The following is a 24,597-nucleotide window of genomic DNA, read 5'->3' as shown; positions in this document are numbered from 1 at the left end:
CTTCCACTGCAAGAATTCTCTTTTCTTCTCACTGGAATGAATCCTACTCCTTTCACTCTTGCCTTTTGTTATCATCCTTGGATTTCATTCTTCAAATTCCTGAGACAAGAACCTGGAAAGAAGAAAGTGGCTGTGAGTTGTTGGGGTCTGCTCTGACACTGGAGGGCATAGCTTGCCATTAAGAAGTACGATACATCACTTGATAGTAGTAAAGAATCTGGCTTTGATGGCTGTGATCCTTGCTGATGCCAGGAGGCATCCCCTGCTATAATTAGCTACTGACACTAAAATGGGCTTTCTTAGCTGCAGAGGTCTACAGCTTATGCAGACTCTACCCGCCAGTAGAAATAGACAATTGAGTTTCATCTCAAATGCTGGCTTCAGTATCATTTGGGAAGACATATTGTCCAAAGATCTACATGATTTGCTGATAATTACATATGTATATCATATAAAGGAAAATAAACTTGCATCTGTTATTCATGGAATAATTCAATGGTTTATATGAAAACTCTAAAGACATATTTTAGAAGATACCTTGAAAATTTCTTCTATTCCACTGTTTTCTGAAATAATAACAAAAAAGAATGATGATACCTCTCTCTCCTCAGAAAAAAGAGGCAGAAAGAGAAGGTTGCAGTGGCAAGCGCATCGTCTGGCATGTAGTAGAGGCTACAAATATTTGAGAAATGAACAAATACGTTAATGAGAAGATGGAGAGGACTGATGGACATGAAGAAAGCTTGAGAACAGGGCAGTCACTGGCTAAGCTGAAGCAGGTTCCTGCTAGCTGAAGCTGGAAGGAAGCCCCATTTCACAGGGAGCTGCAGAGAGGGACCACACTGCCTCTGTTATCAGGTATGACCTCTTCTCTCTCAGGGTGATGAATACAAATAGTGACTTGTTTCTTTGGATGGGACTACTTATGTTGTTAAAGGAGCAAAATTTACATGCCTTATCTGCAAACTCACACCCCATTTTTCCCCCCATTTATTTCATAAGCTCATAATTTGTCTGTCATGGTAAAAGATACAAATGAAAAATAGTGAGTATGTTTATGTAAAAGTGTTTCCTCTTGTTTTGCTCATTTCCTGTTAATTTATGTACCCTCATCCACAATCTCTTATCCAAAGCCCTTAGGGCCATATGTGTTTTGAAATTGGGATTGTTTTAGAATTCAGAAAAGTAGAACAATACTCATGATATATGATGTGTAACACCCCTAGCAGTCTGGGGAAAGCCCTTATACCAAACACATTAATATTTGTACAGAAAATTATGAATATTCATACTCAATAAGACAAGTGAAAACTACAAGTAGACTCATTTATGTCAGGTCAGGTTGTGCCACCAAATAGATTTCAATATCACATGCAAGGAAAAAACATTTTCAGTGTGTGTCTATATGTTGTGTTTTCAGGATTGAGAATTGAACCCTATGCTTTGTGCATGCTAGGCAAGTGCTCTGTGCTCTGCCATTAAACTAAATCCCCAACTCAGTGTTTTTTTGCCTTTTTTTTTTTTTTTTTTTGTAACCAGAACAGACTAAAGTATTTATTATTTGGCTCTTCATTAAAAAAAAAAAAAAAAAAAAGTACCAATCTCTTCTATAAATGGTTTAGAACCACTGAAAGGATTTAGGAAGGGACATGATATATCACTTTTTCTTTTCTTTCCTTTTTTTCTTTTTTTTGGTAGGTGCGGGGAGGATAGAGTCTGTGTTGCCCAGGCTGGCCTCCAACTCCTGGGCTCAAGTGATCCTCCTGCCTCAGTCTCCTTAGTAGCTGGGACTACAGGTGCGTGCCACTGCACCTGGCTGCATTCAACTGTTTTAGGATGACTGTCCTGGTAGTTCTTGGAAGGAGGTGGTGCAGGCTTAGGAGCCAAGTTCTTATAGACACTTGGAACCATAATTGACGATTTGTTCCCATTTGCATGGTGAGATCCTGGTGAGGTAAATGCAGCAGAGAAGGCAGCAGTAGGATCCTCTTTCAAAACTTGTTTGATAAGTAGCATCTTGGGAGCTTGCTTGGCACTAGGCGAGTTTTCCCACACTCCAGAAGGGGTCCCAATAGGTCTGCATGACTAATTCTGTTTGCCAGCTTCTGAATTCAAAGAAGGAAAGTCTTCCTCTTCAAACTACAACTTTTCCACCTTGTCTTCTTTCATTTCTTCCCTAATCTCTGTAGGTGACTTTTCCTGAAAGGCACAGCCTTTCCAGGAGTGAAAGCTGCCATTCCAGTGTTGATGGTTTCCTGTGCCACCTCCACTATGCTGGCTCATGCCATCATAACCTCGGGAAGAGCTGTGCCAACCAGATAGGTTCCCTGTGAGTCTAGCATATGCTCCCTTAGAGACACCAGAGTCCACAGAATCATGATGGAACAGGCAGGGCTGGTGCCAAGAATCTTCTGTAAGTTTGTAGGGGCCCATTGTTAAAAAAGCCATCAGAGGAATTGTATCAATGACAGCTCACTCCAAATCTATCTTCTCCTCTGAGTAGGAGCTCCCTGTGGTTTTCAAAGGTGAATGAAGGTGACTTAGCTGACTGTGGTGTTGAGAAATTTAGCCAAGCAGGAACAAAGTCATGCTGTGTCATTTAGGTCCAGTGTCTCCTTTCAGCAAGGTGAGGCCAACCTTATGGCCAGGATCCCAGGGTGTAACCTCTGTGGTCCTGTTTTCTGAACTCCTTGAAGCTGACAGTTGGCCCTCTCATGAGGTCTTCTTGTTAAAAAGGTGCTTAAGCAGTCTGGCCAGCAGTGGGCCTTGTGATGAAGTACAAAGAAGCCTGGCTCGGTGTGACTCACTATCTGAGTCCCTCTAATTGCTCATCCTACACCACTTAGTTCCTGACTCACTTCCAAAAGGGGGAAGTGGGGAGGGGAAGAGGGAGGTGGAACATAAAAAGTATTTGTTACATTTAAAAAGGGGGGTTAGGGAAAAGAACTATGCCTATGTCTACCTCATTCAACTTCCTCGAGCAATGGTACTATGACGATGCTTAAATAGGTAATACATGGACATTTGCACAGCGAATGCGAACTGTTCATGACAAGGTCATAGCTACACAGACAGGTGGCCTCACGTGTGAGCAAGTAATGCCATCAAGGTGAGAGATCAAAAATATAATATTAAAGCACTGTAAAAGATCTTCTGAGTAGTCACCTCATGACAAAGCCCTTAAAATGTAAATGTCATTGTTCTTATACAACTGCTAACAATAGTGTGCAGATATATATTTATTTATTTTTATTTATTTTAATTACAAATCATAAATTTACATAGGGCAATGTTTGATTTATATTTATTTTTATATTTGTCTTTTTTTATTGTAAACAAATGGGATACATGTTGTTTCTCTGTTTGTACATGGTGTAAGGGCATACCATTTGTGTAATCATAAATTTACATAGGGTAATGTTGTTTGATTCATTCTGTTTTTTTCCCCTTCCCCCCACCCCTCCCACCCCTCTTTTCCCTCTATACGGTCCTTCCTTCCTTCATTCTTGCCCCCCTCCCTAACTCTAACTCTAACCCTAACACTAACCCCTCCCTCCCCCCATTATGTGTCGTCATCATCCACTTATTAGTGATATCATTCGTCCTTTGGTTTTTTGAGATTGGCTTATCTCACTTAGCATGATATTCTCCAGTTTCATCCATTTGTCTGCAAATGCCATAATTTTATCATTCTTTATGGCTGAGTAATATTCCATTGTATATATATACCACAGTTTCTTTATCCATTCATCAATTGAAGGACATCTAGTTTGGTTCCACAATCTGGCTATGGTGAATTGAGCAGCTATGAACATTGATGTGGCTATATCTCTGTAGTATGCTGATTTTAAGTCCTTTGGGTATAGGCCAAGGAGTGGGATGGCTGGGTCAAATGGTGGGTCCATTCCAAGTTTTCTAAGGAATCTCCACACTGCTTTCCAGAGTGGCTGCACTAATTTGCAGCCCCACCAGCAATGTATGAGTGTACCTTTCTCCCCACATCCTTGCCAACACCTGATGTTGCTTGTATTCTTGATAATCGCCATTCTAATTGGAGTGAGATGGAATCTTAGGGTGGTTTTGATTTGCATTTCTCTTATTACTAGAGATGTTGAACATTTTTCCATATGTTTGTTGATTGCTTGTAGATCTTCTTCTGTGAAGTGTCTATTCATTTCCTTAGCCCATTTGTCGACTGGATTATTTGAAATCTTGGAGTAGAGTTTTTTGAGTTCTTTATAGATTCTGGAGATTAGTGCTCTATCTGAAATATGATTGGCAAAGATTTTCTCCCACTCTGTAGGCTCTTTCTTCGCATTGCTGATAGTTTCCTTTGCTGAGAGAAAGCTTTTAAGTTTGAATCTATTCCAGTTATTGATTCTTGCTTTTATTTCTTATGCTATGGGAGTCCTGTTGAGGAAGTCTGGTCCTAAGCCGACATGTTGAAGATGTGGACCTACTTTTTCTTCTATAATCTGCAGGGTGTCTGGTCTGATTCTGAGGTCTTAATCCATTTTGAGTTTAGTTTCGTGCATGGTGAGAGATATGGGTTTATTTTCATTCTGTTGCATATGGATTTCCAATTCTCCCAGCACCATTTGTTGAAGAGGCTATCTTTTCTCCATTGTATATTTTTGGCCCCTTTGTCTAGTATGAGAAAATTGTATTTATTTGGGTTTGTGTCCGTGTCCTCTATTCTGTGTCATTGATCTTATATTTGTCTTAAACTTTAAAATCTATGCACATATAAAATCTTGTTAAAAAAAAAAAGAATCAGACAGAAACTTGATATACTTTTCCCTCCAAGAATAGCAGCTTTCAAGGCAAATTTCTTGCTATGAAGCTCCTAAATGTATATTATATTTCTTTGATTTCAATATTTGTAAATTCAGAACAAAATTAAAACAAGTAGAAAGACAGGAGGTTAGGAACAGTTAAGAAGAAAGTTCCAGAATGAGGTTTTCTTCTTTTCAGTTTTCTGTATTTCACTCATTTTGCTTCTTCCCCCAAATTGAATTCAGCTACTGGAAGGTGATATGAAAAATCTCCTACTGCTTTGGTAGAAAGTCACTTTTAATTTTGGATCCATTTCCATCATTATTCAATCATTAAAAAAGCCACATGAATCTACCAATCAAGCAGCGGCAGAGCTGCAGCCAAGGCTGAGATGCAGTGTCTAAGGACGTGTTCCTAGTTTTTTGGCCTGGCATCGGTGAGTAGACTACAACCATAACAAAACTCTTCCCAAAATGGCTCGCTATTTCTTTTTTAATTGCAGAAATGGGAATAAGAGGTTGTGGACCCATATTGCTTCTTTCTTAAAATGCTACCTTCCAGTGACTTCCATTTTACTTCAGAAGCACATCTGTCCAGTGCTATATGCTTCTTACAGGGATCTCATTTTCTGGCTTGTTTGATGTCCTGAAAGTCCTCAGAACACTAGTAAGCTTTTGTTAACTAAACAAACAACAGTCTTGGAAGATATGTTATGATATCAGCTTTTTATAGTTGATAAAACCAAGCCCTAGGAGGAAAAACATTTAGCACAGGGCGGGCATGGAGAGTTCTTAGTTCTTACCACTCCTGGTAAATCCTTATCATCCTCTTGCACACAAGAAGAGTGATGGTTTGTAAATATATCCTGGGTTTAAAAGGAAATGAAGTTGAGTTTAACCTATGGTTCTCAGCAGGGGTCAATTTGCTACCTTCCCAGTATGGGGGAGAGGCATTTGGCAATGTCTGGAGATATTTTGGGGTTGTCATAGCTCAGGGGTACCTGGTGGCTAGAGGCTAGGATGTTGCTAAGCATCCTACACTATACAGAACAGCCCCATAACCAAAATTTTCCAGTCTTCAAAGGTAACATGTTGATGTTGAGAATTTTACATAATTTAGAAAAACCCTAATCTAAGATCTTGAGTTGGTAGATGCATCTGATTACTTTCTGAATGAATGACTCTCTAAATCATTTTCTCCAAACTTCTTTCCCACCACCACCAAGTACCATGCAGGTACTGCATCCATCCCATGTTCCTCTATACTTTATAAAACAAACTTGCCCTGCTGTCAAGTCAATGAATGACTGACTGTTCCTCTGGCCTGGCTGGCTGGGATGGCTATACTACTGGCTCAAGAAGTGGAGTGAACAAATGGGTTTTTCTCTCTTAAGCAGGAGTATACTTAAAGAAATGAAAAATCTGTCAAAGTAACAAAAATAATGTCTTTAAGATCAGAATGGTGATTTTACATTTTTTACATTTTTTACATTTTTTACATTTTTTGCCTCTTCATCTCTGTCTTGGAAGATGAAAAAGACAAACTCTTGCTGTTGGTAACTTCAGAGTCACCAGCAGAGGGCAGACATTACTTACCTAAAGGAAAATCCCACACTCCGCTGTCCTTCATGTAGAGACTAAAATGCCTGGTTCAGGAACCACCTGATTGATCCAACTACCTGTTCTGGTCATTTTCTTCCCCCGTGCAGTAATTGACATGATTATATTTGTCTTAGTTATGATTCTGTATCTCAAGATTAGACTTCTCTTTTTTAGAATAACAATTTTGAGGTGATTTGAAAATCCTTGAAAAATTAAAATACTATTTTTCCTAAAAACCATGTATGCTCATTAAATAAAATTTGAAAAAAAAATGATAAAAGCATAATTTTTTTAACCAAGATGATCATGTTTTTGGGTGCTTTTTTTCTTCCCAATCTCTTTTATATTAAAATTTCTGGAAATGTAACTGTAGCAAAGACATATAAAGGGGTCTCTGACACACTGAGAAATGTATAAATCTGCTGTATTTTCTTGTCTTGATGCCTTTGTACCCAGTGCAACTTGAATCTCTCTTTCAATCTCTAAAAATTCAAATACTATGTATTGTTTAGGGTCAAACTTGATTTTCTTCCAGGAGGAATTGCTATAGTTTCTCAGTATTTTTGCACCATTGTGCCTATGACTCTCTTATAGCAATCACTACTTTCTGCCTTATATTTTGATTTTTAGGTACAATTGAATCTTCCTACTGAGTTTTTTGCTCAGACTTAGAAGACTTAGAGTTTGAGTATTTCTATGGGTTGAATTTGAATATGGGAAATTTCACTTTATCTTTCTGTCCTCCATTGCACCATAATGAAGCTATCACATAGTAAATAGTCATATATATTTGTGAAAAGGAAGAAAGGAAAGAAAGATGAAAGAAAGGTAAAGAAGCAGGAAACAAGGAAGGGAGTGGGAAATAAGGAAGAAAGGAAATAGTGAAGGGAAGAAGGGACAGGGAAGGAGACCTTTCATTATAACTGGCAACGAATTTTTAAAGAGAGCAAGGCATTGTTCCAGTTTCACAGAGAAGGCCATGAGAGGCTATGAGCTATCTTATATATAAAATGGAATTTTTTTTTCAGATTTGTATGAATAATGAAGAATCTGGGTGTTATGGGTTGAACTGTGCCTTCCAAAATGATAAATTGAAATTTTAACCTCTGATGCTTGTGATGGTGTTCTTATTTGGAAATAGGGTGTTTTTAGATGTAATCAAGTTCAGATGGGGTCATACTGGATTTGAATGGTTCTAAATCTAATTACTGGTGTCTTTATAAGAACAGGGAGATTAGGAAGAGACACACGTAGAGGGAGGGCAGCCATGTGAGTGAAGATGAAGTCAGAGATTGGGGTGGTGCAGCTGCAAATCAAGGGATGCCAAGGATCGCTGGCCACCATCAGGAACTGAAAGGGGGAAGGAAGGATGCTTTCTTGGAGCCATCAAAGAGAGGATGCCATTGCAGACACTTTGATTTCATACTTCTGCTCTTTAGAACTGAGAGGGAATACATTTCTGTTGAGTTAAGTTGCCCACTTTGTGGTAATTTGTTCTAGCTGCCCAAGGAAATGAATGCATCATGTTAAGAACCCTTAGTGACAACAGGTACATCTGGGGAAAGAAGAGAAGTCCTATGGATATTTTAAGGAAAATAAAGATTCCAAGAAGGTAAAGGGAATTCTTGGTGAGAGTCCAACAGAGAGGATTGTTTGAAGGGTTCAAAGATAGCATTAGGACTTTGACAAATTTTAACACAGGTGAATCTTTCTCGTCCCTATTTTATTTTGCAAGGTATTAGATCTTACTGAAGGCCTTTAAAAAGTTTGTGAAAGTTTCATTATTACCCTATATACATGTATGAAAAACAAAAAGAGTTTGCGAAACTTTAACCCTCTGATTTCTTGTGTGTCATCAACTATTTCTAAATTCACAGTGTTCGGTGTTTTGTTAGTTCCTAAATGGTTTCTGTTGTATCATGGTAAGTTAAAACTGATCATGTGAAAAGTTGAAACATAGTAGATGCCAAGATCACGCTCGTAGACTGAAATAAGGACTCAGTGCACCCCAGCCATTCGTTTATTCATTACCATCCTAAGGGTTTACAGGATTCTGAGAATTAAATTATAACAGGGAAAATATTGCCAACGGTGGGCAATCAAATGCTTCCCCTTAGCCCTATGACTTAGGTAACAGATATGATATTCTGAGACAGAGAGGTCAGTTCTTAGGATAAAACAACTCGCTGGTAGTTGTAGGTGAGATTGCTTGGTAAGTGTGAATATCATTTTCCATGGTAGGAAAAACAAGGCTGGGATACCTAATGCCATTCCTTAGGTTCCCATGGGAACCCTTACAAGCCTTCAGATTTGTATGAATAATGAAGATGATGGTGACAGGGATAACAACTACCATGACTGGAACAAAAGCAACAGCAAACACTATTCCAGAAATATTTTAGCCTATGCCCCTAGCAACGTCTGGCACATAGTATCTACTCAATGAAATTTTACTCAATGAATAGAATAGATGACATAAATGAATGAATGAATTAGTGGAATTAGATCCCTCACAGCAGAGCCCTTTGTTTCTTTTGGCTGAATTTGTTTCTGTGAATTTCCTGGCAGGATGTCTAGGAATGAGGGAGGCTTAATGGATACTGACAGTATATGGCCAAAGTCATTAATTTAGAATAGTAATGAGTTTTGGTTTTCTTGTATTACCTCCTGTCATTTCAGGGTCACTGGCACCTGAGCATATAGCTGTCTGGTACTGGATTTTAGACAAAGGTCTCAGAGCACTGTGAATGCATCCAAACCACAGGCAAACTATGTTCATGGTAGCAATGACAGTGACATTTCTGCTTTCAGTTCCTGGTGAGTTCCTACATTAAGTTCTTATTTGGCTAAAGATAATATTCCCATTTGAAAATTTTCTGAACTTTAGGTTTAATAGTAACTGATTTATCCAATAAATGTTTTTTAGGTATCTACTATGCGCTAGGCACTTTTAGGCACTGAAGATTTTATAGAGACCAGAAAACCTCCATGGAACTTAAATTCCAGTGAGGATGGAGTGATACTATGCAAATGAAAGTGGTATGAAGAGGAGAGAGAGAGAAAGAGATGTCAAGGAAGATTTCTGGGATATAGGTGGTATACTTTTTATAGTTATGGGGGTACTGAGGTAGGAGAGATATATTTTGAAGACTGAAATTGAGAGATCCATTTTGGTGGTATTAAATTGGAGATGCCTATTACACCACTAGACATCATTTTCTTTTGATTTCAGGTGTTTTTGTGTGTGTATGTGTGTGTGTGTAATAGCGTGAGAAAATGTGAGTTAGAAGAGCACTGGACAGGGAGTTAGGAAGCCTAACTCCCCCTACTCCTGCAGAACAATAAGAAATAAGAAAGGAAGAAGACAGAAAGAAAAGAAAGAAAAAGAAAAAAAGAAAAGAAAAACATCTTATGTGACTTTGAGCTAGTAACTTAATATTTCTGGGTCTTAGTTTATCTTTAAGAAGATTCATGAAGATGACTTCTTTTTACTATTTTCCACTCCTGTGATTTTGGGTTACCTATAACCCTATCCCCTGAGAGTAGCTACCTTAGCAATATGGTTTACCAAAGAAGCCTGTCAACATTCTAACCTTCTCAAGAAGGTATAGCTATTTGGGAAGAGATAGTGCTCTGTCTGACCCATCCATTCTCTATCAAAAGGTAGAGCATGAAAGGCCAATGATAAAAGGAGTTTTTCATTACCACAGGTACACATTCTTATATAATGGGTGCCTGTTCTGAACTGAAGGTATTATACTATGGGCCTGTTAGGATGGAAGTCTCCTCCACTGCATGAGAAGAAAGTTTAATCATGAGGGAGAAATCATGCATCAGGTGAATACAACCATCCCACCTCCACTGAGACTTCTCACCATATGGCCTCCCACCTTCGCTGTGAAATCTGCTGGCCTTATCTTTTCATATTGCTTGACTGCTTATGTCACTTGACATAGCTGATGAAACTCTAACAAAACTCTCCATCATTGCCTCCACTGATCAGACAACCCTCATTCTCTGCTTACTTCCCTAATTCCTTCTGCCCTGTATCGTTTGCTGACTTTTCCCTCTCTCCATCCCTTAAATATGACTTTTTCCAGAAGGTTCTGTTCTGTGTTTTGTTTCTTTCTCCTTCTCTTTTCTTTGTATACATTATTATTCCTGAGTCATATTATTTTCTGCCTTTACTCCCTCCTCCACTTAGATAACATTGACTCCCAGATTTTCAGCTCTGACTTCTCTTAGGAGCTTCTTATTTTCAAATGACTAGTCATCTCTCTTTGTATGTCCAAAATTGAACTGTATCTTCACACTCCCCTCTCCAACTGTCTTTTTCCTACTTGTGTTATCTTGCTTAATCTTCTCACTGAATCATTTAAGCTAGAAGTCTCAGAGTGAGCATTTATACTTTTATCTTATTAATTATGGTATTGAGGCTCCAAGTTGACCCTAACTTAAGTTCAACGCTTTGTATTCACATCTTTTTATGGTCCCCTCCATAAAAGGTATCATAGTTGGTCTGTGTGACCAGAGTATGTGAGAATGATGGTATGTGATTTCTAAGCCTTGGTCATAAGGGAACTTGTCACTTCACCATGTTAGCTTTTGTGTCATTTATTCTGAGGAAAGCCAGCTGCCATGTCATGAGGACGTTCAACCAACCTTATGGGGAGGTCCATATGGCAAGGATCTGAAGCATCTCACCAACAGTTAGCATCGACTTATCAGCCATATGAATGGACCATCTTGGAAGTGGATCCTCTAGCCCCAGTCAAAGCTTTAGATGATGACAGTGCTGGCCAATCCCTTGACTGTGCAACCTAATGAGAGACCCTGAGCAACCAGATAAACTGTTCTTGATCTTCCTGACCCATGAAAACTGTGAGATAAAACATATGTATCATTGTTTTAGGTTGGTTAGTTTTGAGATAATTTGATTATAGGAATGAGTCACTAAAATATATACAAACCATAGTTTGTTAGTTACTGGATTCTTATTGATCTTTTTAAAAAAATATTTTATTTTTTTAATTGTAAACAAATGGGATACATGTTGTTTCTCTGTTTGTACATGGCGTAAAGGCATACCATTTGTGTAATCATAAATTTACATAGAGTAATGTTGTTTGATTCATTCTGTTATTTTTTCCCTTCCCCCCACCCCTCCCACCCCTCTTTACCCTCTATACAGTACTTCCTTCCTCCATACTTGCCCCCCTCCCTAACCCTAACTCTAACCCTAACACTAACCCTTCCCTCCCCCCCATTATGTGTCATCCTCCACTTATTAGCGATATCATTCGTCCTTTGGCTTTTTGAGATTGGCTTATCTCACTTAGCATGATATTCTCCAATTTCATCCATTTGCCTGCAAATGCCATAATTTTATCATTCTTTATGGCTGAGTAATATTCCATTGTATATATATACCACAGTTTCTTTATCCACTCATCAATTGAAGGGCATCTAGGTTGGTTCCACAGTCTGGCTATTGTGAATTGAGCAGCTATGAACATTGATGTGGCTGTGTCTCTGTAGTATGCTGATTTTAAGTCCTTTGGGTATAGGCCAAGGAGTGGGATAGCTGGGTCAAATGGCGGGTCCATTCCAAGTTTTCTAAGGAATCTCCACACTGCTTTCCAGAGTGGCTGCACTAATTTGCAGCCCCACCAGCAATGTATGAGTGTACCTTTCTCCCCACATCCTCGCTAACACCTGTTGTTGCTCGTATTCTTGATAATCGCCATTCTAATTGGGGTGAGATGGAATCTTAGGGTGGTTTTGATTTGCATTTCTCTTATTACTAGAGATGTTCAACATTTTTCCATATGTTTGTTGATTGCTTGTAGATCTTCTTCTGTGAAGTGTCTATTCATTTCATTAGCCCATTTGTCGACTGGATTATTTGAATTCTTGGAGTAGAGTTTTTTGAGTTCTTTATAGATTCTGGAGATTAGTGCTCTATCTGAAGTATGATTGGCAAAGATATTCTCCCATTCTGTAGGCTCTTTCTTCACATTGCTGATAGTTTCCTTTGCTGACAGAAAGCTTTTTAGTTTGAATCTATCCCAGTTATTGATTCTTGCTTTTATTTCTTGTGCTATGGGAGTCATGTTAAGGAAGTCTGGTCCTAAGCCGACATGTTGAAGATCTGGACCTACTTTTTCTTCTATAAGATGAAGGGTCTCTGGTCTGATTCCAAGGTCCTTAATCCATTTTGAGTTTAGTTTCGTGCATGGTGAGAGATATGGGTTTAGTTTCATTCTGTTGCATATGGATTTCCAATTCTCCCAGCACCATTTGTTGAAGAGGCTATCTTTTCTCCATTGCATATTTTTGGCCCCTTTGTCTAGTATGAGAAAATTGTATTTATTTGGGTTTGTGTCTGTGTCCTGTATTCTGTACCATTGATCTACCTTTCTATTTTGGTAACAATACCATGCCGTTTTTGTTACTATTGCTTTGTAGTAGAGTTGAAGATCTGGTATTGCAATGCCCCCTGTTTCACTCTTCCTGCTAAGGATTGCTTTAGCTATTCTGGTTTTCTTATTCTTCCAGATGAATTTCATAATTGCTTGCTCTATTTCTGTAAGGTAGGTCATTGGTATTTTAATTGGAATTACATTGAATTTGTATAGCACTTTAGGTAGTATGGCCATTTTGACAATATTAATTCTTCCTATCCAAGATCATGGAAGATCTTTCCATCTTCTAAGGTGTTCTTTAATTTCTTTCTTTAGTGTTGTATAGTTCTCATTGTAGAGGTCTTTCACCTCTTTTGTGAGATTGATTCCCAAGTATTTTATTTTTTTCGAGGCTATTGTGAATGGGGTAGTTTTCCTAATTTCTCTTTCTGAAGATTTATCACTTATGTATAAAAATGCATTGGATTTATGAGCATTGATCTTGTAACCTGCTACTTTACTGAATTCACTTATGAGTTCTAAGAGTTTTCTGGTGGAATTTCCAGGTTCCTCTAAATATATAATCATGTCATCAGCGAACAGGGATAGTTTGAGTTCTTCTTTTCCAATTCGTATCCCTTTAATTTCTTTGGTTTGTCTAATTGCTCTGGCTAGAGTCTCAAGAACGATGTTGAATAGAAGTGGTGAAAGAGGGCATCCCTGCCTTGTTCCAGTTTTTAGGGGGAATGCTTTCAGTTTTTCACCATTTAGAATGATATTAGCTGTGGGCTTAGCATAAATGGCCTTTGCAATGTTAAGGGATGTTCCCACTATCCCTATTTTTTCTAGTGTTTTGAGCATGAAGGGGTGCTGTATTTTATCAAATGCTTTTTCTGCATCTATTGAAATAATCATGTGATTCTTGACTTTAAGTCTATTGATATGGTGAATTATGTTTATTGATTTCCTGATGTTGAACCAACCTTGCATCCCTGGGATGAAACCCACTTGATCATGGTGCACTATCTTTTTAATATGTTTTTGTATGCGATTTGCTAAAATTTTGTTGAGAATTTTTGCGTCGATGTTCATTAAGGATATTGGTCTGAAATTTTCTTTCCTTGATGAGTCTCTGTCTGGTTTAGGTATTAGGGTGATATTGGCTTCATAGAATGAGTTTGGGAGGGTTCCCTCCTCTTCTATTTTATGGAATACTTTGAGAAGTATTGGAATGAGCTCTTCTTTAAAGGTTTTGTAGAACTCGGCTGAGAACCCATCTGGTCCCGGACTTTTCTTTGTTGGTAGGCTTTTGATGACTTCTTCTATTTCAGTACTTGAAATAGGTCTATTTAAATTGTGTATGTCCTCCTCGTTCAGTTTAGGCAATTCATATGCTCTAGAAACCTGTTGATGTCTTTGAAATTTTCTATTTTGTTGGAGTATAGATTTTCAAAATAGCTTCTAATTATGTTTTGTATTTCAATCCTGTCTGTTGTGATATTTCCTTGTTCATTCCGAATTTTAGTGATTTGGGTTTTCTCTCGTCTTCTCTTTGTTAGTGTGGCTAAAGGTTTATCAATTTTGTTTATTTTTTCGAAGAACCAACTATTTATTTTGTCAATTTTTTGTATTGTTTCTTTTGTTTCAATTTCATTGATTTCAGCTCTGAGTTTAACTATTTCCTGTCTTCTACTACTTTTGGTGCTGGTCTGTTCTTCTTTTTCTAGGGCTTTGAGCTGTAGTGTTAGGTCATTTATTTGTTGAGTTTTACTTCTTTTATTAAATGCGCTCCATGAAATAAATTTCCCTCTAATTACTGCTTTCATCGTGTCCCAGAGATTTTGATATGATGTTTCTTTGTTCTCATTTACCTCTAAGAATTTTTTAATTTCCTTCCTAATATCTTCTGTTATCCATTCATCATATAATAGCATATTGTTTAATCTCCAGATGTTGGAATAGTTTCTGTGTTTTACTCTTTCATTTATTTCTAACTTCAATCCTTTATGATCTGATAGAATACATGGTAGTGTCTCTATCTTCTTGTATTTGCTAACATTATCTTTGTGGCATAATATATCGTCTATTTTAGAGACGGATCCATGTGCTGCTGAGAAGAAAGTGTATTCGCTCTTGGTCGGATGGTATATTCTATAAATGTCCGTTAAGTCTAAATTATTGATTGTGTTATCGAGCTCTATGGTTTCTTTGTTCAATTATTTTCTGGAAGGTCTGTCTAGTGGTGAGAGAGGTGTGTTAAAATCACCTAGTATTATTGTGTTATGGTCTATTTGGTTTCTGAAATTGAGAAGGATTTGTTTGACATACATGGATGAGCCACTGTTTGGGGCATCGATGTTTATGATTGTTATATCTTGCTGATTTATGCTTCCCTTAAGCAGTATGAAATGACCTTCTTTATCCCTTCTGACTAACTTTGGCTTGAAGTCCACATTATCGGAAATGAGGATGGATACTCCAGCTTTTTTGCTGAGCCCATGCACATGGTATGTTTTTCCCCATCCTTTCACCTTTAGTCTATGGGTACCTTTTTCTATGAGGTGAGTCTCTTGCAGGCAACATATTGTTGGATCTTTCTTTTTAATCCAATCTGCCAGTCTATGTCTTTTGATTGATGAATTCAGGCCATTAACATTCATGGTTATTATTGAGATATGATTTGGTTTTCCAGTCATTTGGTTCATTTTTTAAATTTTATTTATTTATTTGTTTGACACAACTTGTTTCCTCCTTTATTTGACAATTCCTTTAGGATAATTCCTCCCTTTGCTGATTTGCTTCTTTGTTTTTCATCTCTTCCTCATGGAATATTTTGCTGAGAATGTTCTGTAATGCTGGCTTTCTTTTTGTAAATTCTTTTAGCTTTTGTTTATCATGGAAGGATTTTATTTCATCGTCAAATTTGAAGGTAAGTTTTGCTGGGTATAAGATTCTTGGTTGGCATCCATTTTCTTTCAGGGCTTGAAAAATGTTGTTCCAGGCCCTTCTAGCTTTTAGGGTCTGGATTGAAAAAATCTGCTGATGTACGTATTGGTTTCCCCCTGAATGTAATTTGATTCTTTTCTCTCACAGCCTTTAAAATTCTGTCTTTATTTTGTATGTTCGTTATTTTCATTATAATGTGCCTTGGTGTGGGTCTGTTGTAATTTTGTGTATTTGGAGTCCTATAAGCCTCTTGAACTTGATTTTCCATTTCATTCTTCAGATTTGGGAAATTTTCTGATATTATTTCATTGAATAAATTGTTCATTCCTTTGGCTTGTTTCTCTAGGCCTTCCTCAATCCCAATAATTCTTAAATTTGGCCTTTTCATGATATCCCATAGTTCTTGTAGATTCTGTTCATGGTTTCTTACCATCTTCTCTGTTTGTTCAACTTTGTTTTCAAGGTTAAATATTTTGTCTTCAATGTCAGAGGTTCTCTCTTCCAGGTGTTCTATCCTACTGGATATGCTTTCTATGGAGTTCTTAATTTCGTTTATTGTTTCCTTCATGTCAAGGATTTCTGTTTGTTTTTTTTTCAATATCTCTAACTCTTTATTGAAATGATCTTTTGTTTCCTGTATTTGCTCTTTTAACTGTCGATTGGTGCGATCATTCAATGCCTGCATTTGCTCTTTCATCTCATCATTCAGTGCGTGCATTTGCTCTTTCATCCCATCGTTTGCTTCTCTGATCATTTTAATTATGTACATTCTGAAACTCCTTTTCTGTCATTTCTTCTGCCATGCTGTCATTGGGTTTTATTGATGTAACATCTAGATTTGTTTGCAGCATTTTCTTTCCTTGTTTTCTCATATTTTCAGGTATCAGTGGACCACTGAGATATTGCAGATTTCCTCTATTGACTTACAATGTCCTTGAAGATTTCTATATATATCCCCCCTTAGCCTTCAGTAGGCTGAAGTCTTGGAGGAAGTTGATAATGCGGTGCTCCACAAGGAAGCTGCCTCTCTAGGGGTGGTGGCCTTCAGGTGGGGTATATTCCCTGCTAGTGGGCAGAGGTACCTCCACTTGTTGACCAATGGTCATCCAAAGGGGCACTAGGCTGCGGGCTGAGGCAAGGCCTGTTTGGGCCTGTGTCTCTGGTTTTACCGTCCTTGTGTGAAGACCTCACCTGGCAGGGAAGACTCACCCGGTGGGGAGGTCTCGCTGGTCAGTTCCCTCCTAGAGGTTCACCTCAATTTACAGCTACCGCCTGGGCTGGGCTGCCTTCCTCTGCAATGTTCCCAGGGGCCTGGCCCTACCTCCTGGGCCTGGGAGCCTCACCCTTCGCAGATGAATCTCCTTAGGCTGCCCCTCCTCAGAGAATCTGCCCGCAGGCCTGGAACCTTCGCTCCGCCCCTAAGCCTGTCTCTGTGCGGCTCTTCCACCCAGAAGCCTCCTAGATCCTGGGACCCTGCTCTGCACCTAATCACCTGGCTATGCGGCCCCTCCTCTGAGCAGCCACCTGGGGCCCCGTACAATCGCTCTGAGTCCCAGAGAACTGCCACACGCCTCTTCCTCCAGACAGCTGCCCAGTATTCCGGTGCGGTCACTAGGAGTCCAAGAAACTCACTGCGTGCCTCCTCCTCCCACCAACCACCCGTAGCCCTGGGCAATCAATCACTCTGAGTCGAAATGACCCTCCCCGTTCCTCCTTCTTCTCCAGATAACCCCCTGGGTGTTCAGGAGCGGTTGCTCTGAGTGGCTCTGAATCCACGTGACCCGCTGCACGCGTCCTCTGGGCAACTGCCCAGAGCTCTGGTGCAGCCACTCGAGACCAAGCAACCCACCGCGCTTCTCCTCCAGGCAGCCCCCCTGTGTTCAGGAGTGGTTGCTTTAAGTCCAAACAACTCACCACTCGCCTTCTCCTCTGAGCAGCCGCCTGGAGCGCTAATGCAGTCACTGCGAGTCCAAACGACCCCCCGCACTCCTCCTCCTCCTCCTCCTACTCCTCCGGGCAGGCCCCAGTGCTCAGAAGTGGTCTGAGTCCAAACAGCTCGCCACGCAGCCCCTCCTCTGGCAACCACCTGTAGCTCTGGTGTAGTCACTCCGAATCCAAGCGGCCGAGCTCCTCCTCCTCTTCGTCCTCAGGGCAGGCCCCGGTGTTCAGAAGCGTTGCTCTAAGTCCAAACAGCTCGCCGCGTGGCTTCCCCTCTGGCAACCGCCTGCACTTCCGGTACAGTCACTCCGAATCCAAGTGGCCACGCTCCTCCTCCTCCTCCTCAGGGCAGGCCCCGGTGTCCTGAGTCCACACAGCTCTCCTCGCCACTCCTCCCCTGGGCAGCTGCCGGAGCCCCAGTGGTTGCTCCGAGTCTCAGCGCTGTGCTGAGCGGCCTCCTCTCCGATGCTCCCAGTTGTCCAAGTTCACTGCTCCAGCGGGGGGAGGGGCGTCTTGCCGACAGCTCTACTTCACAAAGTTCCCTGTGTTCCGGGACTACTGTCCCATCTGGGACACCTCCCCAACGGGAGAGAGTCACCCGGCTGCTTTGAGTTGGTCCCAAGTGTCTCAATATCTCCTCTTTTGAATCCTGAGTACTGGAGCAACATGAAATGCAGCCACCCTCTAGGCCGCCATCTTGAAACCTCCTCTCTTATTGATCTTGCAATCTTAAAATCTTTTTTTTTAATTGTAAACAAATGGGATACATGTTGTTTCTCTGTACATGGAGTCAAGGCATACCATTTGTGTAATCATAAATTTACATAGGGTAATATTTGATTCATTCTGTTATTTTTTCCCTTCCCCCCCACCCCTCCCATTCCTCCCTCCCCTCTACACAGTCCTTCCTTCCTCCATTCTTACCACCCTCCTTAACCCTAACCCTACACCTAACCCCAACCCTAACTCTAACTCCTCCCACCCCCCATTAAGTGTCATCATCCGCTTATCAGCGAGATCATTCATCCTTTGGTTTTTTGAGATTGGCTTATCTCACTTAACATTATATTCTCCAATTTCATCCATTTGCCTGCAAATGCCATAATTTTATCATTCTTCATGGCGGAGTAATATTTCATTGTATATATATGCCACAGTTTCTTTATCCATTCATCAACTGAAGGGCATCTAGGTTGGTTCCACAATCTGGCTATTGTGAATTGAGCAGCTATGAACATTGATGTGGTTGTATCTCTGTAGTATGGTGATTTTAAGTCCTTTGGGTATAGGCCAAAGAGTGGGATAGCTGGGTCAAATGGTGGTTCCATTCCAAGCTTTCTGAGGAATCTCCATACTGCTTTCCAGAGTGGCTGCACTAAATTGCAACCCCACCAGCAATGTATGAGTGTACCTTTTTCCCCACATCCTCTACAACACCTCTTAGTGCTTGTGTTCTTGATAATCGCCATTCTGATTGGGGTGAGATGAAATCTTAGGGTAGTTTTGATTTGCATTTCTCTTATTACTAGAGATGTTGAACATTTTTTCATATATCTGTTGATTGCTTGTAGATCTTCTTCTGTGAAGTGTCTGTTCATTTCCTTAGCCTATTTGTTGATTGGATTATTTGTATTCTTGGTGTCGAGTTTTTTGAGTTCTTTATAGATTCTGAAATTAGCGCTCTATCTGAAGTATGAGTGGCAAAGATTTTCTCCCACTCTGTAGGCGCTCTTCACATTACTGATAGTTTCCTTTGCTGAGAGAAAGCATTTTAGTTTGAATCTATCCCAGTTGTTGATTCTTGCTTTTATTTCTTGTGCTATGGGTGTCCTGTTAAGGAAGTCTGATCCTAAGCCGACATGTTGAAGATTTGGACCTACTTTTCTTCTATGAGATGCAGGGTCTCTGGTCTGATTCCGAGGTCCTTGATCCATTTTGAGTTGAGTTTTGTGCAGGGTGAGAGATAGGGGTTTACAATCTTAAAATCTTATTGATATTGCAATCCAAATATTTCTTAAGTATAAATCATTTTATTCACCTCACTATTTTTGCTATAATTTTAGGCCTTTTTCATCTCTTTCCTGGACTACTGCAATATCTCCCTATTGGTTTTCTTGTCTGTAATGAACTTCCTCTCCTACCTCTAGTCTATCCTCTGTGTTGTCATCCATTACCTTTTTAAAATATAAATCTGATCTTGCTGCTTTCCTGATGCATCAGTCAGGATGGACTGCACTTTTATTGTAGTAATAAACAAACTACAAATCAAAGTGGTTAAGACACCAAAGATTTATTTCTTACTCTTGCTGCAGGTCTGCTGTCATTCAGGAGGGATCTGCTCATGGTAATCACTCAGGAATAAGGTGGCAGAAAAGTCACTATCTTAAAATTGCTGGTCACTGGGTAGAAGTAAAACAATGTGGCAGAGCATTCACTGGCTCTTAAACATGTCTGGAAGAGCCCCATGTCACTTCTAACCACACATATAATTGACCAAAACAAGCCACATGATCACTTCTGACTTCATATGCACAGAGATATTCTATCCTGTCATGTCTTAAAACTTTTGACCAGTTCCCCTCTACTTTAGGTTAGAGTCTAATTCTCTGTGCAGAACTTGCAAGGCCCTTTGTGATTTGGGCTCAGTCTGCTTTTTCAACATCATCTCCTGTCACTCTTCACTTCCCATCTAAAACTCTGCTCCAATTATACTGAAGTGCTCTCCTTTCTAGAATGCTTCATGTATTTTCTTGCCTTTGTTCTTTGCACATGTTAGATTTAACTGGCAGATTCACCTAGTCATCCGTCAAGGCCCATTTTCCCTTCCTTTATGCAGCCATCCCAGAATTCTCTAAATAGTTACTCTTTCCTCTTGGACCCCCTACCTCTTTATAAATGCATCTATGATAGCATAGGTTTCATTTCATTGCAGGGCATGGAGCTGTTTATTTTCACTTCTGTCTCTTCTTGAGTCCAGCACTCCTTCAGGATAGAAACAATGTCTTATATTCATGTGGCTACTGTCAGGTGCAAGCTTGGTATATCATAGCAGCTTAACAGATACTTGTTGAAGGAATTGTATAAATATTCTTTCCTCCAATCTCCAAAGTTTAGTCATATATACTCTGCTGTCTGATTCATGGCCTGAAAGGAATTTCTGCCCATTTTATTTCCTTCTACTATGCCATTTTATTTTTCCCACTTTTTAATAAAAGACTAAAACTCTTATACTTAAAAACACAAGAACAACATTAATCATGCCTGTGAATTTCTTTTTGCTGTTGGGTAATTCTAACTGAGATCTCACTGATTCTCAGCTAATTTCAATGACATTTAATGCCAATTATTTCTTGTTTTCTTCATGCCAGACACAGTGCTCAGCACCCAGGACATGATGGCAGACAATAATTTCTGTGCTCAGTTAGTACCAAAATAGTATTCTGTACCTACATGTTCAAGTGTGCCAGGGACCTGCTGAGGTACCTTCATAATGGGGACTAGCAGTAGTTTCTATTCACATTTTTTTCAACATAGGGTATATAAAATTCTGTGTGTGTGTGTGTGTGTGTGTGTGTGTATGTTAGTTACAGTGATGGAACCCAGGGTTTCACATGCTAGGCAAGTACTTTACCACAGAGTCACTTACCCAGCCTTTTTTATTTTGAGAAAGATTCTCGCTAAGTTGCCAAGACTGGTCTTGAACTTGGGATCCTCTTGTCTCAGGCTCTGGGTAGCTGGGATTATAGAAGTGTGCCACCCTACCCTATGTATAAATCCTTTGATGGGAAAAGAGAATTTTCTTTCCAATACTTATTAAAAACCAGACGATGTTTCTGAGAAATGTTAGCTTTAATCTGATTAGCACCTAATAATATCAGATTACTGAAATTTTAGGGTAGGAGCCTGGGAGATGGAATAATAACTACTAAGCCACATCCCCAGTCCTTTTTTGTATTTTATTTAGAGACAGGGTCTCGCTGAGTTGCTTAGGGCCTTGCCATGTTGCTGAGGCTGGCTTTGAACTCCTGCCTCAGCCTCTCGAGCTGCTGGGATTATAGGCGTGCACCACTGCGCCTGGCCAGGATGATATGTTTTCTAAGAGTGAATTAGGAATACTCTTGACCTGGAATGATATTAGAGTTGATAAGGAAAAGATATGGGCATCTTGAAGTAGGTGGGGCTCTTGCAGGGGAAGGTAATACTTCTGAGATGGGAGAGGCATTGAGAAGTGTGTAGAGTCTAGAATTGTCCTGTTCAATATAGTAACTTCTGGCCACATGTGCCAGTTGAACCCTTGAAAAATGTGTCCAGTCTGAATTACAGTGCTCACTGAGTATAAAATGCACAATAAACTTGGAAGACTTAATACAAAAAATTTTAAAATCTCATAATATGTTTTCATATTGATATTGTATTTTGGACTTATTGTGCTAGGTAAATATATTATTAAAATTATTCTCACCATTTTCTTCTTTTAATGTGGCTAGTAGAAAACTTAAAATTACACATGTGGTTCATTTTTATGATTTCCTTTACATTTGTACCAGACAGCACTGGTCTTGAAGTTAAATAGTACCTATTCAGTTGAAAAAATAACTTAATAACTTGAAGAATTGTCTTATTTATTGTGAAACAATAATATCATCTCATACTCAAAGGGCATCATGTTCATGACTTTTAATATTCATGATCAATGAACATTTACAGTAGTTTTCATCCAACTTACTTATTTCTATAATTCTACTATTTAGTCAAATTCTAACCATATTCACTCATACTATTTTATGATCCCAGTTGGTTTGCTATTGTTTGCTATCTATCTTTCCAGGACAAGTTAGCATCTGTTTTCATCTTGAGAGTTTTTCAGTTGTAGTATGTCTCAAATGACAGAATACTCTATTAATGGGGGAGGAGGATTCTCAAAGGTCTTTACCTGTTGCACTTTTCCTTTTCTAAAACTTCTGTATCAATGCTATGACTGCCTCTCCATTTGTCACTTTAATATCTTATTGCTAACAATAATGAATATTGTTTAAGACCATAGGAGTAAATCATTATTTTGGCTGCTGCAAATTAGTGAAAATTATTTTTGGATTAGTACTGAATTATCTGAGTGGAATTAGTGTCAAGAAATGACTCTAGGATCTTTATTCCCCATCTTCAACATGCCAAAAATCATCCTTCAGGAAAGTGTTTAGGATTAGTATATTTTAGGATAAAAGCACTGACCTTATGATCTAGTTTTTGGTTCTGTCTACTCTCAGGGTTTGCTACATCTTCAGGCTGGCAGCAAAATTGCTTCAACAATATCAGGCAGGGTTTTCATCTATAAAGGAAATCCCGACTTTATTCAGAATGACAAAAGTCCCTAGCAAACTTTTTGCATCTCATTGGCCATTACTGGATTATATGTCCTCAGGCCTGAGTCAACTGTTCTAAAGGTATAGAGTTACCGTTGGTGGATCCCTTAACTGGGAGAGTCACCCATTGCTGAGTCATTTGGCTATGTGGCACCTGAATAAAACTAAGTTTCCGTTAGAAAGAGAGAAGGGATAATGGGTGTTTGGTAGGCAACCAAGAGTGGCTCTTAGGTAAAGCCAGCATAATACAATGTGGTGAAGATGATAGTTATTTTGATGGATGGTATAACTCAAAGAAATAGGAGTATAGGTTACTTGATTATCAGGGCAGTTAAGGAGAATGCTACATATGCATTGAAGTGTCATAGTAAAGAATACATTTATATATAGGATGGCTGTGCTGTTGTTCTGCTGATGAACTCATGCTTCCACAAGGGAAAACAGATGTTTTGAGCAGAGTTAGAAGAGAAGCAAGAAGCAATGAATCCAAGTTCTGCTGCATAATATTCAGGTGTTTCATCAACTTTGCTGCTTGAGTCCCTGGAGAGGAGGTGAGATGCTCTGAGTCAGATGTTTATACATAAGTAGTAGATCAAATGTAAATTAGCTCTTTGCTACGCGAAGCAGCCTGTGGTGGTGTTTAGTCACATCAGATTTATTATTTATTCACATTAACAGTGGGAACAAACAGTGAGTATAATAGATAGGACCAGATCCATACCATACCATCTCTTGGGAATAGTGGGAAGTTCTGAAAATGCTTCATTATTCACAGCAGAGGATGAGAGTAAGAGATCTCATCTAAACTGGCAGCCAAAAAGGGTTTCTTTTTTGCAACTGTGACTTGCATAAAATCTGTCTTTGGAATTAGAAATTTCTCCGTTTCCTTCCTTCTCTGGTGCTGTTTTTTTTACTTCTATTTCATTTATATGGAGTAATCCTAGACTTTTGCCTATGCTGTTCCTTCTAAGAATGCCCTTTCCTGCCTCGTTCATCTGGCAGATTAATTTGAATTTATGTGAGGCTTTAGAAACCTTCCCTCACTATTGATTTTCTGCCCTTAAAGTGATTGAAATGTTCCATTGTCTTCAGAATTTCCCCATCATAAAAAGAAGCTGATCACCAAAAAGATGACAAACCACAGTTTGCTGGGACTGGTGTGGGTAGGAAAGTTGTCTAGGGATGCAGATTTTTGGTTCTAAAACCACAAGAATGCAGAGAAAACTGGAATGAGTTGGTAATTCTAGGACACCAGGCACTGAAGAATAAGGAGGAAGGGGAACTGGGAATGTAGCTCAATGGTAGAACACTTGCTGCATAGGCCCTGGATTTGATCCCTAGCACCAGAAAGAAACAAAGAAAGAAAGGAAAAAGAATAAGGAGGAAAGTAAAGTCAAAGGCATCAAAAAGCGAGAAGCAAAGGATGTGGGGAAAGGGTGAAATGGTGACAAAGTCCTCTAAATCCCTGTCCCTTAAACTTCAAAACTTATTCCCCACTTATTCATTCATTTAGCAGATGTTAGTTAGGTGCCTACCATGCCAGGCTAACCACACAGGTGCCACCACCCTTAA

General features: G+C 39.4%; 1 pseudogene across 1 annotated transcript; it reads right to left on the bottom strand.

The window, feature by feature from the left end:
• Positions 1 to 2,139: 2,139 nt before the first annotated feature.
• Positions 2,140 to 6,405, bottom strand: LOC306665274 (vasculin-like protein 1; annotated as a pseudogene). The gene is made up of 2 exons: positions 6,372 to 6,405; positions 2,140 to 2,637 (listed from the first exon to the last, which is right to left on the bottom strand). The product of its transcript is annotated as a vasculin-like protein 1 (transcript).
• Positions 6,406 to 24,597: the final 18,192 nt, after the last annotated feature.

The sequence above is a fragment of the Sciurus vulgaris genome (assembly GCF_902686455.1).
Source record: "Sciurus vulgaris genome assembly, chromosome: 1".
Lineage (NCBI taxonomy): Eukaryota > Metazoa > Chordata > Mammalia > Rodentia > Sciuridae > Sciurus > Sciurus vulgaris.
Note: the sequence above shows the minus strand (reverse complement) of the source record. Positions and strands in the feature narration are given on the sequence as shown.